General features: G+C 40.0%; 1 protein-coding gene and 1 long non-coding RNA gene across 9 annotated transcripts in view; one reads left to right on the top strand and one right to left on the bottom strand.

Moving 5' to 3' along the window:
- SPIDR (scaffold protein involved in DNA repair) overlaps positions 1–17,906 on the top strand; it is a 340,350-nt gene that overhangs the window by 140,332 nt on the left and 182,112 nt on the right. The gene's annotated exons all lie outside the window — the stretch shown is intronic.
- The window catches only part of LOC119565598, a 35,093-nt gene continuing 32,571 nt past the window's right edge, over positions 15,385–17,906 (bottom strand). The window contains exon 4 of the long non-coding RNA XR_005224338.2: positions 15,385–16,698. This is a non-coding gene — a long non-coding RNA (uncharacterized LOC119565598). The remainder of the gene's footprint in view (positions 16,699–17,906) is intronic.

The following is a 17,906-nucleotide window of genomic DNA, read 5'->3' as shown; positions in this document are numbered from 1 at the left end:
CTTGACAAAACTTTGGAGGCACTCTGCAGTCCTCTCTTGAAGGTTTTTAGGAATGGCAGCCTTATTTCTTCTTCTGCCTCAGGACACTTTCCAATGCCACTTTGGCAGGTACCATTACAATACACAGGCTAGCAGCATATGGACCCTGGCAGCTTTGGGACATCAGCTGAAGCTGTGCCTTTTGCGTCTTTGTTACCATCAGGAGTGAGATATCAGCTAAAATCACTACTGCTGTGGAAAATGGTGGCAGTATTCAGTGCTATTGCTCTATACTCTTTGTTTTATGCAACTGAGCATATCTCTCACCCCTGGCAGGCCATACTCACCATGGTTGGTGCTGTGAGTGTTGCTGTGCACAAGCACTCCGAAGCAGAAGTGTCAGTAAGCCTCTCTTCTTTACAACTTCAGGGGAGCAAGGGAAGGGAGTTTTGAATCATAACTTTCACTTTCCATTGTGACTGCACTGACAATGGTACCTCTGTGTGTTTTATCTGTAGCGGCCTTCAGGGGTTCCCCCTCCACACCTGCGGAATGCCTGAGCTAGCTAAGCAAGAGAAAGAAGAGGACTTGGAATGACATTTTCAGTTAGAATCCTGCAAGCCAGTGCTGCATCAGACCACGAACGGAGAGCCTGGAGGACAAATATTGCAGACTTTATGGAGAAGGATACAGAAGACAGGCCCAGGAGTCAGAGAGGGAGATGCACCAGGACGTAATGGGGCTTTTGCAGCAGCAAACACAGAGGCTTCAGACTCTTGTGGACCCACAGATTCAATAATCCCGAGTTCACCTCCTTTGCAGTCCATGGAGAACAGCAGTATAGCATCTCCCTACAACCCCCGGCCAACATTTCCCATAGCATCACGGACCGCATCCCTACTCTTACCACTCCACACCAGGAGATGTCAAGGAGAACCACAGCTTAACATACATTGACCTATGAGAGCCACGGTTGACATAGGTGTAGCTAAAATGCGCATAAATGTGCCTTCCCCTTTTTTAAACAAAATGGCTGGCGGTATTGGAAGTATCTACTTACTTGTGATTGTATACAAGATTGTACACTTTGACAACTCACAGGATCAGTGACAAACATAGTATATATAATAATCATAAAGGTGCAGCAAGCAATACAAAAATAATAGATGCGTTGTCGATGTTATTCCTACATGTGTACCAAGCACCACATAATTCCCAACAGTCCCCCAAACTGCATGATAAGGTAGAGCATGGTATACCACAACACATTATTGTGGCTCACTGTTAGTGCTCTTTCAAAGCCTCCCTGCACTGTATACTTCTGTGTTGAGCTCTTCTGACAGCCTTTGTATTTGACTGTTCAAACTCAGCAGACAACCACTCCACCTCTGCCATCCACCCTAGCAGCAACTTTTCCCTCGTTGCTTCACAGATATTATTAAGGACACAGCTGGCAGCTATAACCATTGGGATATTTTTCTCACTGAGATCCAGTCTTGTCAGTACACAACACCAGCACCCCTTCAATCTACCAAAAGTACTGTCATTCTGCGTCTGCTGAGTCGGTAGTTGAATCTTTCCTTGGTGCTGTGAAGGTGGCTGATGTATGGCTTCATGAGCAAGAGGTAGGCTTGGTCCCTCAGGATCATTGTTGGCATCTATTGCTTCACTTCAGTTTGGGAATGCCATATCTGCAAATCCATCCATTATGTCCTGCACATTGCCTGGAGTCTCAGTCATGTGTAGCAGGAGACGATTAATGGCCCTACACACTTGCATGACAATGGCCCCACAGTAGATTTTCCAAAGTGATTTTGCATTGACTGGTAGCAATCCGGTGTTGCAAGTTTCCACAGTGCAATCACCACCTGCTTTTCCACTGTCAGTGCAGCTCCCATTTTGGTGTCCATGCTCTGGAGGGCTGGGGCTGGCTTGGCACACAGATCCAGAAATGTGTCCTTTCATATCCAAAAGTTCTGCAGCCCCTGCTTGTCATGGCAAACCTGCATTATCATGCCATCTTACCAGTTAGTGCTCATTTTTCAGGCTGAGAGAAACAAGCACTCCACCAGTTGCAGCTGCTCCACAAATGCTACGAACAGTCTTGAATTGGTTCTCAGTTTGTTCTGTCTGACCTCCTGGAAATTGTCATGTTCCCCGGGGCTGCTCTTGTGGCTCTGCAAATACTGGAGGATCATGTGTCCTTTGCTTGCAGTACTCATGACAATTGTGCAGAGCTGTGTAGGCTCCAAGCTTCTGTCACAGATGGCAGACAGCAGTGAGTCCCATATGGGTATCGGGGATTTTCCAAATAGGTATGAAAATTATGGGCTAGAGAGTGCATTACGGGGTGGAGAAAGTTACATAATGGGAACTTGACCCCGTGCTCCCAGTCACTCCCCCATGACTTGTTTTTGCCCTACCAGGCATTGCCAAAATTTCCCAAAAGACAGTGTGCTGGATGGTGGCAAGCTCCATGCTGGGATACCTACTCATGGTGCACTGCACTCTGCATTGACACAAGCACTCCTGCTGAGTATGCAGAGTACTAATGCAAGGCACCAAGTGTGCATCAGTGTGCACAAGTGATATACTAACTGCAGCGAGCGGCTTCATGCCAACACAACTTGCATCAGCAAAAGTTTGTAGTTTGGACATGACTTCAGAAAGCTATCTGTAGCAAATGTGGCTTCTCTTTCAAATCCATTTTGAGAGAGTAATACTAAGGATTTACCCATTTTAAAAAATGCAAAGATAAATCAGTTTTCACACCTCAGAGGAGATTCTTAGCATGTTTTGGTTTGGATCCTATAGATGAAAAAGAAAAAAAACTATGGCATAAACCTGCTATCTGTACAGCCATGCAAATATATCATAAAAAAACTAAACAGATAGTCATCGGTATTATTTGTGTCCTTTCATCCAAGATGTAAAAGATCAAAATAATTCAAATCCTTTTTAGCCAGACTGATAAATAATATAGTTATATAGGCTTATGCATAGGTAGGCCAGATAATATCAGAACAGAGTTAAGAAGAACTTGTGGGTTAAAGATCTTTGACTTCAAGAAAACATTCTGTAGATTCTACCTGTTCCTCAGATCATATAATTGTCACAGCCGGTTGAAGCAATAGACCTCTGCAAATGCAAATTTCAGATGAAAGATCCGTCTATAGCAGTCATTGTCACTTGATCCAATTATTTTCAAGGAAATGAACAAATACAGTTTTTTAACCACCAAACTGATGTATCATAGAAAATAATGCATGCAAGAGAGGATATCCCTGTAAATTACAGGACAAGAAGTCACCCTATATGGAAATGCTACACTTTAAAGAGAAGAGAGCAGTAGGATGTGTGAGAAGAGGTTGAGAAGAGTGGAGTGGATGGTGATGAGAAGATGCAGGGCCAATCGCGGGGGGGGGGGGAGGGGGGATAGGAGTGCCATTTGACCTGGACCTCAAGCTCAAAGGGGGCCTCAAATTTAGACACTTGTCAATTTTTTGACATTTGATAAGTTTCGCAGCTTGGTTTTATGGGAAGTACAAAGCAGTTCTGCTTGAGCATAATTCAAACTGTATTTTCTGCAGCTGTGGAAACCACACGCTAAACCTTGTAGGTGTTGTCGGTGCTGAATCATGCAAGGAGGCAATTACGTACTTTGGAACTGTTCAGCAAATGTACAGTCTCTTCAGTAGCAGTCCACAAAGGTGGGAAAATCTGAAGCAATATCTTCCTGTTTCACTGCATGGGATGTCTGAAACTAGATGGTCTGCATGGATTGATGGTGTTCAACCAGTTGCGCAGCATTTGAATTCAGTGAGAAAGGTTTTAAATGAACTTGAATCTCTCAATCTCACTGCACAGGCTTGAACTGAACTTCAGTCTATTCAGAAGCACATGTCCAAATTTGAATGCATTCTGATGTAATCTTTGTGGATGAAGCTTCTTACAATGATCCACCAAACTAATCTGGTAATCGAAGCACGCAGTGCTACACTTGATGTTGAGAGGGATAACATTGGAAGTCTTATCAATGACATTCAACCGATTTGTGAACAATGGGATGTGATCCTGACTGAGTCCAAATTAGTAGCGCAGAATATTGGCATTTCATCTGAGTTCTCCATCAGTCGCAACTTACCTACTGAATCCGATGCCGAGCAGCATTATAGGGTCAGTGTCTTCCTTGTCTCACTGACTCTCTTCAGTTAGGTCTTACACGTCAATATGAGTCACTGTGACTAATTTGTACCCTTTTTGGGTTTCTTTGGCAATTCAACAGATTGAATAATGAAGATCTACTTTCTGCAGCTGAACAATTTCAGCAACAGTACAACAAAGAAATCTCAAAAGATCTCCGTGACGAGGTCATCTTCCTCAGATGAATATATTCCACGAACTTTAAATTGGATTGCAAGCCAAAGGAATTGCTTCAAGAAATACTCAAACCTGGACTCTCTGGGGTGTTTTCTAATATCGCAATTGCACTGCGTATTTTTGTCAGTTTGCCTGCATCAGTGGCTTCACGTGAACGCACCTTCATTGTGTTGAAGCAGGTGAAGAACTATCACCGTTCAACTATGGGACAAGAGTGTTTGAATGGGCTCGCCATGCTTAATATCAGCTGTGACATTGCACGAAAGCTAGATTTTTCATCAATAATAAGTGCATTTGCACAGAAAAAGGCTAGAAAAGCATTTGTTAAATTAAAAAATATTCAAATTGTCTCACTCTTTTTTTTGGTGCCTTATTTTGTTTTCATGTGTCTTTTTTTCTTTTTTTAAATTATGTCTAGGGGGCTTCAAAAGCTGGAAATGGCATGGGCCTCTCTGGACCTCTGAGAGGGCCTGAGAAGATGAGACAGCCATGCTTGTTGCAGGCATGTGGAATGGGGAGTTCAGAGGCCTGTAGAAAATGAAAGACAAGGTTTTGTGGAATATAGGAGTTTTGAGACATAACCATCCAGATGTGGGACAGTAACTCTACAGTACTCACCAGCAACTACACACCACACCACACCACACCACAGAAACACTTACCCAGGAACCAATCCCTGTAGCAAACCTTGTTGCCTACTCTGCCCCATATCTACTCTAGCGACACTATCAGAGGACCCAACCACATCAGCCACACCATCAGAGGCTCATTCACCTACACGTCTACTAATGTTATATATGCCATCATGTGCCAGCAATGCCCCTCTGCCATGTACATTGGCCAAACCGGACAGTCCCTATGTAAAAGAATATATGGACACAAATTGGACATCAGGAATGGTGACATACAAAAACTAGTAGGAGAACACTTCAGTCTTCCTGGACATTCTATAACAGATTTAAAAGTAGCTATACTTGAAGAAAAAAACTTCAGAAACAGACTTCAAAGAGAAACAGCAGAACTAAAATTCATTCACAAATTTAACACCATTAATTTGGGACTGGGAGTGGCTGGCTCATTACAAAAGCAGCTTTGCCTCTCCTGGAATTGACACCTCCTCATCTATTTTTGGGAGTGGACTACATCCACCCTGATCGAATTGGCCCTGTCAACACTGGTTCTCCACTTGTGAGGTAACTCCCTTCTCTTCGTGTGTCAGTATAGTAGTGCCTGCATCTGTAATTTTCACTCCATGCATCCGATGAAGTGGGTTCTAGCCCATGATGGCTTATGCCCAAATAAATCTGTTAGTCTTTAAGGTGCCACCGGACTCCTTGTTGTTTTTGTGGATACTGACTAACATAGCTGCCCCCTGATACTTGTACAGTACTTAAGAGCGATGATTAGCCAAGACATTCCGCTTCATTCTAGCAGTGCTTATAGCTATGTAGAAGGTTAAAATGATATGATCTTTGTTACAAAATTCTATAGTTATCAGTCCAGCTTTCAGGTGAGTTGGAGAGGTTGGGGATGTCCCAGTAAAGGATCTGTCTGTGAGGCAATAGCCTGGGCCTTTGGTAGTGATTTTTTTTTTTTAAATTAGTTTAATGTGAAAGGGCAGTCTCCAGCAACCATTGTTTTTATATTTATCTGCTTGGAATAGTTAGGTGCTGGCTCAGTGATCTACTGGCATTATATAATCTCTCCCAAGCTGGGTGTCTCAAACCTAATTGTATGTTTCCAGGCCAGTAGAAGCTATGAGTACATGGAAGCAGTCTGCTGAGACCCTGGCTGGAGGAAGTACCATGTATTGTTAAGTTATATTGCTGAGTTCTAGTGGGAATCAGTTCAACATGGGACATTTCAATGTTAATAAGAAAGGAAGGGTATATAAGAGGAGAGCCCAAATACATATAAAGCACATGACTTTTTATACGGTTATTTAACACCAGCTATAGCATAAGAACGTGCAAGAATGGCCATACTGGGTCAGACCAAAGGTCCAGCTAGTCCAAAGCCTGTCTTCCAACAGTGGCCAGTGCCAGGTTCCTGAGAAGGAATGAACAGAACAGGTAATCATCAAGTGATCTATCCCCTCTCGCCCATTCCCTGCTTCTGGCAAACAGAGACTAGGGACACCACCCTTGTCCATCCTGGATAATAGCCATTGATGGACCTGTCCTCCATGAATTTATCTAGTTATTTTTTGAACCCTGTTACAATCTTGGCCTTCACAACATCCTCTGTCAAAGAGTTCCACAGGTTGACTATGCGTTGTGTGAAGAAACACTTCCTTTTGTTTGTTTTAAACCTGCTGCCTATTAATTTCATTTGATGACCTCTAGTTCTTGTGTTATGAGAAGTAATAAATAACACTTCCTTATTTACTTTCTCCACACCAGTCATGATTTTATAGACCTCTGTCATATCTCTTCTTAGTTGTCTCTTTTCCAAGCTTGACATCTCTTTCTTGCTTCTGTGTTTGTGGGCACAGTTCATTTTAGTTAGAAAGCTAAATATTTGACTGTGGTATTTAGATATCCACAATATATTAATTAAATTTGTATGTAACTGTGCCCACAATCTGCGGTGCAGAAAGAAAAAGGTCAGCTTTTAAATATCTGTACTAAATTGTCAAAGAAGCTGTTTTAATTTTGTCCTCTTAAGTTCTTGGGGTAAGAGGAAGAAAGTAGTTATGTCCACAGTTTTAACTAATATGTCTCATTAAAATGTGGTATCATGGTACTGTGTAAATGTTATTCACGCTTAAATATACAGTACAGTCTCAATCTGTTTATTGAGGGAGAAAAACATTTTGTCACAATGAAAATTTCTTATTTAATAATCCTGCAGAAAAGATGTTCTAAATCTTAAAATTTAATAATGTGTACCATTCTATTAAAATAAAAGCTCTGTACTCAAAACTTTCCAGCACGTACAAGTGAGGAAATTCCAAGCATTCTGCTGTGACAGATACTGTTAGTGGGAAGTTGTCCACTGACGTCAAAACAGAGAATGGCAAACAGCTTTGTTCATGTCATATAAAAATGCATAGTCTTGGATAAACTCTGCGTTAGTAACAGAGCTATCAATGATATATGGGCAGCTTCACATGCATTCCCATGTGCATTCAATTCAATTCTACATTCCAGATTTTATTTAATGAGCAACTGATGGAGCCAAGACCTGGCACTGCACAAAATACCATAGCCTGTTTTGTCCAGTCCCGAAGGAAAAACAAGATGAACAAATTCAGATTTAACACAGGATTATTACAAAGTTGTGACTTTTATTTCTCCATTAATAATTCTGAATAACACATTTGGGATGTGTAAAATTATGGTTAATTTGTAAAAAGAGTTTGTGCCAAAATTCCTGCAGTAGTTTAACCACTAAAAAGCCAGTTTTGATTAATGTGAGTGATATGTATGTAAAGCATGCAGAATTATCAGGATGCATCTCATCTTTTTTTGTATTTACATTTTAAAAAAAAGTTATTTCCTTGAGTTGTGTTGTCTAAACAGCATTGCTATATCATTTTTTTTGGCAATATAATGCATTTCTTCAGGTTCATTGTGGAGAGACAATTTTAGGGTTAAGTCATGTCCCCTTGATGGAATTGGTGGGGAGTGTAGTGTAGTGTGGTGTTGTACAGTTAAGTATACATTTGTGCAAAGAGATTTGTGCATGCAATTATTCATGCCCCTGGACTTATCAAGCTCTTCATATGAATGGGAGTTTTGCATGTAAAATGAGTGCAGGATACACCTCTTTGTTTGTGCAATTCTGTACTGGCAAGGAGATGGATTAAATCAGGGTTTCCCTATTTCCCTTCCAGACAAAGACATGTTTTCTTGGACCCCTCCCCCAAAATTTCTTATTTTAACCATAGGGAGGCAAAATTTAATAACCGTAGCCATAACATAATAAATACAGTTATAAAAAAGAGAATCAGAAAGTAAACTTGGTAAACTTTGCTGCCCAAAATGAATCCTCAGTAATCTTCTTTTGCCGATGCCTTTAACGTTTCCGGAAAATATGCACTTCTGCTCTTAATTTGAAGAGTCTACTCACTTCTGCTTCTAGCTTTTGTGTTGTGCCACAGTTTTAAAGACATTTTTAGCAACAAGAGCTTGGTGGTATATAAGGGAGTGAAATTGCGAAGTGTTAGGTGCAGGGTTAGGCATCTGTTTGACCACGCGTATATTCTTACCAGCCGTTGACTTGGCACCATCTATTCAGATGGCAATACACGACTCCCACTGAATGTGGAAGTCTTTGCCAGCTTCTTGAAATATCTTGAATAAACATTCTCCTATTTTCTGTCCTGGCACAGCTTTACAAATGAATAAGTCTCTTTCAAGTATCAGAGGGGTAGCCGTGTTAGTCTGGAGCTGTAAAAGCGGCAAAGAGTCCTTATAGACATGAGCAGCTAACGTGGGTAGTGTTGAAGCATAAGCATCTGATGAAGTGGGTATTCACCCACGGAAGCTTATGCTCCAGTTTGTCTCTTAGTCTATAAGGTGCCACAAGTCTTTTTCAATAGAACAATCAGAATATACAATAGCCATAAATATGAAGTGGTGCAGCCCCAGAAATATTGGTTGAATCATAAGGCTGAGTTGTAAAGTAGTCATTTAGCCTAAATTTTGAAAGCAATTGGCCTTGGACTTCCTTGGCTACATCACTAATGTGGCACATAAGATTGTTGTTCAACAGAGGCACTGTTTTCACTTTTCTTTAAGCTCTATAATTTCTTAAACCGTATTTTTCAAGGCTTCAAGTTTTCTCTTTAAAAAAAGCCCTCAGGTTCATCTATTCATAATAGATGTTTGTTTCTAAGTGTAACAATGACTTGAAGAGCCAGATCTTCAGAATATACTGTGGTACAGAATCACTGTAAAACAGCACATGGTATATGTTGTATGTTTGTGTTTTCATTTATCGTCCTGAACCATAATCAGAATAACTTCCAATGTCCTTCTCAGAAATGGATGCAGGTCTTCATCCCAGACTTGCATGACGATGTGATCCCACCACTCAGTGCTTGTTTCCCAAGCACAAAAGCGGTGTTCAACAGTAGTGAGCATGTCCGTGAATGCCACAAGCAAACTCGTGTCATATGCGTTACTCGAGTTGATGTTGTCGGAGCCCGCACTGTCACTTTGGATCATAAGGAATAACTCGACTGCCAAACGTGACGTGCTAGTGAGACTCGTCAGCATACTCCTCAGCAGTTCGGGCTCCATTCCCGCAGACTGAAAGGGAAGACAGAGCGTGCAGTACAAAAAAAGTTGAAAGATGGCACCAAAGGTGGATGGAAGCACAGGGATTGCAGGGATGCGAACCGATGCATCACGGGGCATTGAGACAGGACCCAGAATGCCCTGCACCCTCTGCCCCCTTCCCACAAGCCACAGCGCCAGAATGGGAAGAGGTGCTCTGTGGGATAGCTGCCCATAATGCACCACTCCCAATGCCGCTGCAAGTGCCGCAAATGTGGCCACACCAGTGCGCCTGCGGCTATCAGTGTGGACAGACTGCAGCGCTTTCCCTACTGTGCTCTCCGAAGGCTGGTTTAACTCAAAGCGCTCTACATCTGCAAGTGTAGCCATGCCCTCAGAGCCAACTGAGCTGGAACACTGAATGAATGATGCATGCAGTGAGGTTCTGTGAGTCTCAGCAAGGTCCTCAGGCCTTAGTGATTATAGAAGATGCTTCTGGTAATCCCATTTCATGACTTTGTCATAAATAACATTATAATAGGATTTATACTGTTTTACAGAAGGTAAATATAAGAGCACCCGCACGGGCACAGGCTTAATACTATTTTATTAGCAGGAGCTGTAGTAGCATGCTAAGCCCCCACACTGTACTAAACTGTGCTGGATCACTAATTGGGCTTCACACGTTACAAAAATATGGTGGCCTTAAAGAGGCACACTTCTATTGAGCTTACGTTTTATATTCATTTTTTAATTAACGAGAATTAGAATTTTGTAAAATGTCACCTTTTTTGTATGATCTCTGGGGCAACCCTTCAACCCCACATATCTTCTCCTTTGCAACCTTTGGTGGTGGGGGGGGGGGAGGGGGCGGGATTGGAATTTGCAGTTTGCAAAACTTTTCATTAGACAACCTGTTAATAATAATGGTCAAGTTTATTACAGTAGTGCCCAGGGGACAGTCAAGAATGGGGTCCCATTGTGTCTGGCACAGAGTAACAGTCTGGTCCTGCCCCAAAGAGCTTGCAGTCTAAATAGACGAACAGGGTGGAAGAAGGGGTATAACCTAAGCAGAGTGAACAATATGGTGGCAACAAATGTCATGTTAATTCTATGATTTTGTGTGTGTGAGTTTGTGAGTGTGTGTGAGAGAGAGAGATTGATTTAGTTAGGAAGGGATAAGCTATGTGGAAAGAGAAGGGAGAGGGGATATTGAAAGGAAGGTAGGTGAAGGACAGAACAGGGAAGAAGAGGGGCAGGTGTGAGTGAAGCTGAGGAGAAGAAACTGAGTGGGGGATAGGACAGGGTTGGACCAATCAGGACAGTCAAAACTCTAGAGAGTTCTCTGAATGTCCACAGGTCCCTGCTTTGGCTACTTCTGCAGCTGCTCCTGGAGTCTGTGGCTGATTCCTCTCTGCAATTTTTCCCCAAGGTCACATATGGGGAAGGAGGCAACATCTGGGTTTTAGTTTTGCAAAGTGTTGCAGGGATACTACTAGGTCTCTTCCATCTCTAACTTTTATGTTCTTGGAATCTTACTGTTTGATTGTTCTGAATTGGCGAATCTTTCCTCTTCAGACTGGGGTTTTGAAAAACCGAATAGTGTAAACTTCTAAAACCTATAAAACTTCTAAAGAATTTCTCCTATCTTTTATTTAAAGTACAATAATTACATAAAACTGTATGTCAAACTGCTATAGAATAGGGTGAATATGAAATGTTTTACTCTGGGATTATCATACTCTCTCTCTAGGTTTTTATATCTTTTATCATATGCTGCATTTAAAGTTTTAAAATTATGGATGATAAACACTACCCATGTTAGCTGCTCATGTCTATCCATGCAGCAAAGCTAAACATTTTGTCAGGAAAAAGATCTCACATCATAAAATCTTTAAATGAAAATAAATAAGCATTGCATGCAAATGTAATACATAGCAATAAACTCCAACTGCATTGTGTCTCCACAGTGTGGGGAAAGAAGGGAGTCTTCAGTCGATTTTAGAGCATGATTAACAAGAACTCATAACTAGTGGAGGCCTAAAACTTTAAGCGTCTTAGTAACACCATAATTATATCAATAAATCTAACATCAGAACACTGAATGTTATAATAGAGTCTCAGTGTTGTGGTACATAATTACAGATAGTCTTTTAAGACTTTGTCCCAGTTTTGAATAGAACAGGCTTAGTGACTTGATTCACAAATCTCTGGATTCGTTTTTCTTCAACATTAAGGGGCATACCAAAGCCATTAATGCAATAATTTAGCTGTGTAGATAGAATTGAAATTTTAAGGTTATGAATTGTCTTAAGCATAATTAGCACTGTGTCTTGTATACTCTGATCTTCTGAAACAATGTATCAGCCTCCTTAATGGCTTAGTACTAATGAAAATTCATCCTCAAGATGTTGGTTTAAATGAGTATCTAAACGTTTGGGTGCTGATGTGGAAAGCCATGGGAACAGGCCATCTGAATTGTGTCAGTAATACAGTTGGATTGGCTTCTTTTGTTGTATTTCAACAATTCCACTACCTATGCCAACCAGCAGCAGAAAACGAAAAATACTCACAGAGGGTCTTCGAACTGCAAGGACGGTTAAGGATGGGTTTGGGACAAAGTTTAAGAGTTGCAAGGAAATATACCTTCTTAGCACCAAAATTCAGAAACCACAAGAGGGGCTTGATACTGGAAGATGCTGAGCATTGCGGCCTCAATCCAGCAAAGCACTTAAACCCATGTGAACAAGGCACAAGGACAATGTCAGTGCCTAAAATAAGAAGTGAAATAGATGACTCGCAAAATGCTGCCAAATGAACAGTTAAGCAAACTAGAATATAGGACCCGTTTTCCTCTAACTCTTTTCAGTTATAACCATTTTAGGTGTTACTTATGCGGATAATAAGTACAACATTTTCAGACAGAAACACAATTTTTTTTCAAGCTCTCCCTGCAAGACGGGTCTGTGCCTAAAACAGCAGATAATCTAAATAGATATTTTAGAGGCAGAAAGGAGCTCCTTTTGAAAAATAAAATTACATTTCTCTCAATCTTTCTCCCTAAATTCTTACCTACCTTATCCTTATTACTCATTATTTAATTCTGACAGAAGTAATAAGGTCCCCATGTTCCTTTCCTTCTGGAAATACCAACTAGCAAATGGCATTTTGCCCATTAATAGCGAAGCCAGTTTGTCTTATTCTCTTGATAAATTATGCCCACTCGGTCTTTTAAGTATCATATGTCTTGGGAAGCAGAATTTACAATTTAATATCAAATACTCCTATTACGGACTGAAGTAGATCAAATCTCTTACCAAGTTCTCTCAGGGAAAGTTAGATATTACTGCCTGACCCCTATCCTCTGGAATGGGGCACATAAGAGTCATGAGATTCTTCAGAACAATATCTCCAGCCTACCTCCCTGTAGCATACATATGAAAACATTTCTGCTGTGGTAAATTGCTGTTTGGAGGGGGGGAATCCTGAAGTTATTTCTGGTAATCAAAACTACTATAGAGGGCAGTAAAAAAAAAAAAAAAAGAAAAGAAAAGAAAGAAACCAAGCAAGCAAGCAAGCAAACAACCTCCAACTGTCAAAACCAAAGAGAAAAAACTTAAACTGCAGGCGAGCTCAACTCAAGCCCGTCCTTTGGATATCTGAGTCATTTTGTTGCCATTCTAGTCCCACCCGAGCCATCCACACCAGGTGTATAAAAATATAAACACTTTAAAAGTGTTCGATAATTAAATCTTTTGTAGTGAGGTACTTCCATATAATTTGTATGTTTCATCCGACAGACTGAAGAAAACGAAAAAGTCTCTTGCCCCTGCACCCCATAAAAGTGAGAGAATTCTAAAAAACTCAAAACAACCCCCTGAAATGCATGTCTTATTACAAAGAAGGGGTTGTGGTTTTGATATTAAGCAAAAAGTATACCAACTACAAAGAGGGGAAATAATTGATTTGGTTCTCCTATTAATTATTTACATATATGTATTTCAGTGACTACAAACCTTCTGAGTGTTTAGTTTTAAAAGACATTAATGGCATGTGTACCTCAATTTTTTTCTATTTATCTGTTAGCTCTGAATTTCAACCTGTTCAATGAGGCCTAAATTGTTTTATTCTATTATTTATATTTTAGCTCAGGCAGTAGAATCAGATTCAATGTTGCTGCTGTATTTTCTCCTATTTTTGTACTAGTTTTATACAGGTTTTGTGCACTTTCCCTTTCCCCTTGTTGCAACATACCTACAGGGTGTTATTCCATGCTCACCTCTGTTTTACCTTGTCATTCCATTGGCTTCAGTGGAGTTACTTCTGATTTTTTTATTGGCATAAGTGAGAACTGAATCAAACTCCTTGTCGTTTGGATAGATCATGAATACCCCCTCTGTTTTCTACATCTGCCAAGTGAGGTTGCTGAATAACCTTTTTTTGCTAGCTTCTCCCATCCAGGAGTGGAGTCTGTATTAAGCATACCTTCCCAAACAGGTGTTCCTTGTTGATCAAATTACTGTTGGTACTTGATATATTTATATTTATCATTTCTAGGTTGAGAAGCTAATGGTTATTTGTTTGTTTTCCTTTTCCAGGTCCTATTTAAGTGTTGTAAGAGAAAATGAAAGAATTGTCAGATTTTTTTTTTATTTTTTTATTTTTTGGTAATAAAGGTTTTAGGCATTTGCTTTCTCATCAGAGAAGTTTTCCAACTAAATTAATCTGCTTCAATATTCATGATCGGTAGAGGCCAAAAGTGGTTTTATTTTTTCCAGCTGATTAGCTGTTGACCAACTTGTGCAACCAAGATGTCATGCAGATTTTTGACCAGGAAACAGTTTGTTTACTTTCTGCAATTCCTCTGAGAATGGTTTTCTTTACTAATGTCATAGTGTGGAACTAGTGTTCTGCATGAGAAAAATTTCTGTTGATTACCTTGATTCCATTTCCTCCCATTGATGAGAATAAACTTAAAATTTTCAAAATTATTATGAGTTGAAATTAACAGCTATTACATCAGCATCAAGAAGGTGGTAAACTCACACGTGCTGTATAACAATCCGAATGCTGAAATGTAGAACTATGACCAGACATACAGGAACCTCACTGCACAGCCTTGATTTAATTGTACCATGTCATATGCATTCTAAAATTTGGAATTGCTTAATTGTCTTTCATAGTAAAGAAAGTACTTAGAGAATACTGATTTTCTCACTATAGTCAGTCAAGATTGCTACATTATTATTTAATATGTAGATATCTGGAAGAAAGAGGTAGGCTAGAAGGGTTCGTAACATCCACTCCTCCTCCTCCTTGTCTATTCAAGATGGGCTTTTGGCTTTTTTTGTTTTTTCTGGAAAATATTTAGTGATTAAATGAAGAGAGGTAGGTCCAAACTTAAGTTTTTGTTGCTTTTGAAATGAGAAGTCGTGTATTTTTAACTTTTTTAAGATTTAAATGGGAATACGTGGAATGCAAACATGTATTTGGAGAGCTTCTCCCCTTCTTCGTTTTTTCATACCTTCTTGGTCCTTCCTTGATCAATCTTCATGCCCCCAGTGATGAGATAATATCAGCGGTCCATTTCAGCTTCCTCCCAGGTTCAGTAACTACTTCAGATTCTTATCTCAAAGTTTAGAGTTCTCAGAGATGCCACTGTACTACTCTTATTTCAATGAAATTCATTAATCATCTTTGCAGTTGGCCTTTTAGTAGAATGAAAAATATTAGCATCCAGGAAATATCAGGCTAAATCCTGCTGGCTTTAGTCACCTAAGAAATCTGCAATGGGACTGTGTGTGTGAATAAAGCCAGCAGGATTTGGACCATTCAACCTGAACAGGAATATCCCTTGTGTAACTTTCAGTTGAATCAGACTTTCAGAGTAGGGCGGAAGGAATTTTATTGTTATTTGAACATATTAATATATACAGATATTAAGTTTTTATTTTAAACCCACAAAAGCAAGGGAATTCGTAGCTGAAATTCTATTTCTAATCATCCCATTTTGCCAGACATTGCAAATTGAATATTATAGGCAATACAGCAAACATTGTGAGAGTTTCAAGGTTATATTGTTTACAAAAGCCCTTTCCCACTAACTCCTCAAAAACAGCACATTTATTATCAATTTAAAAGGGTGTATGTAGCCTCTATATGTCCTTCACTCAGTTTATTGTTGATATGGGGGTAGGGGGAAGGGGCCCCCCCTTGCAAAAAGTGCCTTCCCTACTTGCAAATCTTTACAGTTTTTACTACATTTAAAGTCTTATCCTACCTCTAAACAAGACACAACAGGACAGCTCTGTTATCTGTGTTATCTAGATGTATTGTTGTCACTACTTGATGTATCGGGGACTACTGTAAGGGAAACTGTTTGGCATGTTTCTATCATACCTCCTCCTCAGCACCTTTAGACCCAGAATTGAAAAGTAAAGTCAAAGAATAGTAAAAGCTTGAATCCATGCTGGTCATCTCAGGGTCTGACTTAAACCCACTAAAGAACCAATATTTGTTTGAGATGGAAACTTCTACTTTAAGGCAGGATAGTGTCCTGCATGCTGGAGGGTGGGGTTGTGGAATGGCTGTGAAGTGGCTAGTGCCTCCTATAAGGAATTCTGGCTGAGTCATGATTACCCTCTGTAATCTTAAATAAACTTCTGGCTTTCCTCCTTGCTTCCCAGCTCCCTCATGAAACATTCAGAAATGGTACGTGGTCCTTTTAAAAAATCCAATTTAAGCGTATCATCATATACCTCCATTTTAATGGGTCTTGTATTATTACTGTACAGTGTAAAAAAAAGAAAAGAAAATATCACAGTAAGCACTGTAATATAACTTCAGAGAAATCAGTTCAGGTCTATCCTTGTTTTTTAAGCAGATAATATCACTGTCTATTGCTTTAACATGAAGGAGTTTTTAATGTGATTCAGTGCAGGCTACAGCTGTTATCGTATTAAATGAGTTCTGCTGGAGACTGGAATTTCCAGACAGTCTTGACCGCTGGGAGGTGGAATGTTGCACTGACGTCAGGAGCTGCTCCTGGGAATGTTTTGCATTCCTCTTCCTGGCAATGGTCAGGTGGCTTCCAGCAAGAAGGAAGGAACAGCCGCTTCCAAAAAGGAGGGGAAAAAAGAGGAGGAAAAGAACAGTTTATAATAAAAGTATTGTGGAGGCGGAACTCGTGTTATAAGCCAGATTTGAAATTAGAACCAGATGTTTTACTTTTGAAAGCTGCACGAATGTTAAATGCATCTATTAATGACTATGATGGTTGAAGTATTTGTCTATCTGTTGCACTTTAATCTCATTGCTCTGTATTTAAACACAGTTGAGAAAAACAGATTTTTGTCCCTGGGATTTGAACAGCTTCTTTTATAAAAATTATCAAAAATGACCCTTCTAGGAAAAAGAGACATACTTATACATAAAAAAGCAACAATATGTATTTGTTTTATGCTTTTATTACTGTTTTTATTCTTCAGAAATAAAATTTAGTTTAATTCTGAAGAATACAGTCTTTAATCCAGTAAATTTCTTACCTTGTGCTAGTTGGAAAAATATACTTGGTGTAAATCGGAGGGTTTGGAGTGTGTAACCGCTGTTTGCAAAATGATTCCCTTTTCACTTACCCTGTCTTTAATATCACTGCCAAGTTATATATTTAAAGCAAAACAATAGCAGATTCTTAATGCGACATCAGTAAAGTAGGAATTACACTAACTGTGGGAAGTGCTTTCGAAATACTACATGTAGAACAAGAGAGGTATAATAAGTTCACTGTTTTTCAGGAATATTTTTGCCACTTGTATTCAATGTGTACCCATTGCTTGGATGCAAATAGTTAATGTAGTAAAATGCTGAGAGACAAATCTTGTCCTCACTTTCAGTGGGTGCATGGGGTCACATTTGCAGCAGAACTGATCAGATGCTAGTGTATGTAGGAGTGGGCAGGATTTGGAAACTCTTCCCAGGGGAAGCATGCCCATTGCCTGTCACTGAACCCTGGTTTGCAAGGTATTTAAATTGCGGTGTAGAAGAGGGAGTTTTCAGGAGCTGTTGGGCTGCGGCCACCTCTAGATCCTCTGCGGTAGTGGCTGTATAGTGACTTCAGAGCTGCTTTGTGGCCTTGGGTGTGGAAGGATTCTTTCCACCTCGCTCCATGGAGAACCCCCACTACCTGTCTATTAAGGCTGGAGACTGATTTTACATTTATGGGCCAAATGCTGCCCTGATGGCAAAACTATTGTGGTTTTGCTGCTATCTATGGATATGTGTATGAAGAAAACTTGGATGGGAATGTTCAGAGTCTTGCTGGGA

This window comes from Chelonia mydas, chromosome 2, assembly GCF_015237465.2.
Source record: "Chelonia mydas isolate rCheMyd1 chromosome 2, rCheMyd1.pri.v2, whole genome shotgun sequence".
Taxonomy (NCBI): Eukaryota; Metazoa; Chordata; order Testudines; family Cheloniidae; genus Chelonia; species Chelonia mydas.
The sequence above is the reverse complement of the archived record's forward strand: the minus strand, read 5'-3'. Positions and strand labels throughout refer to the sequence as shown.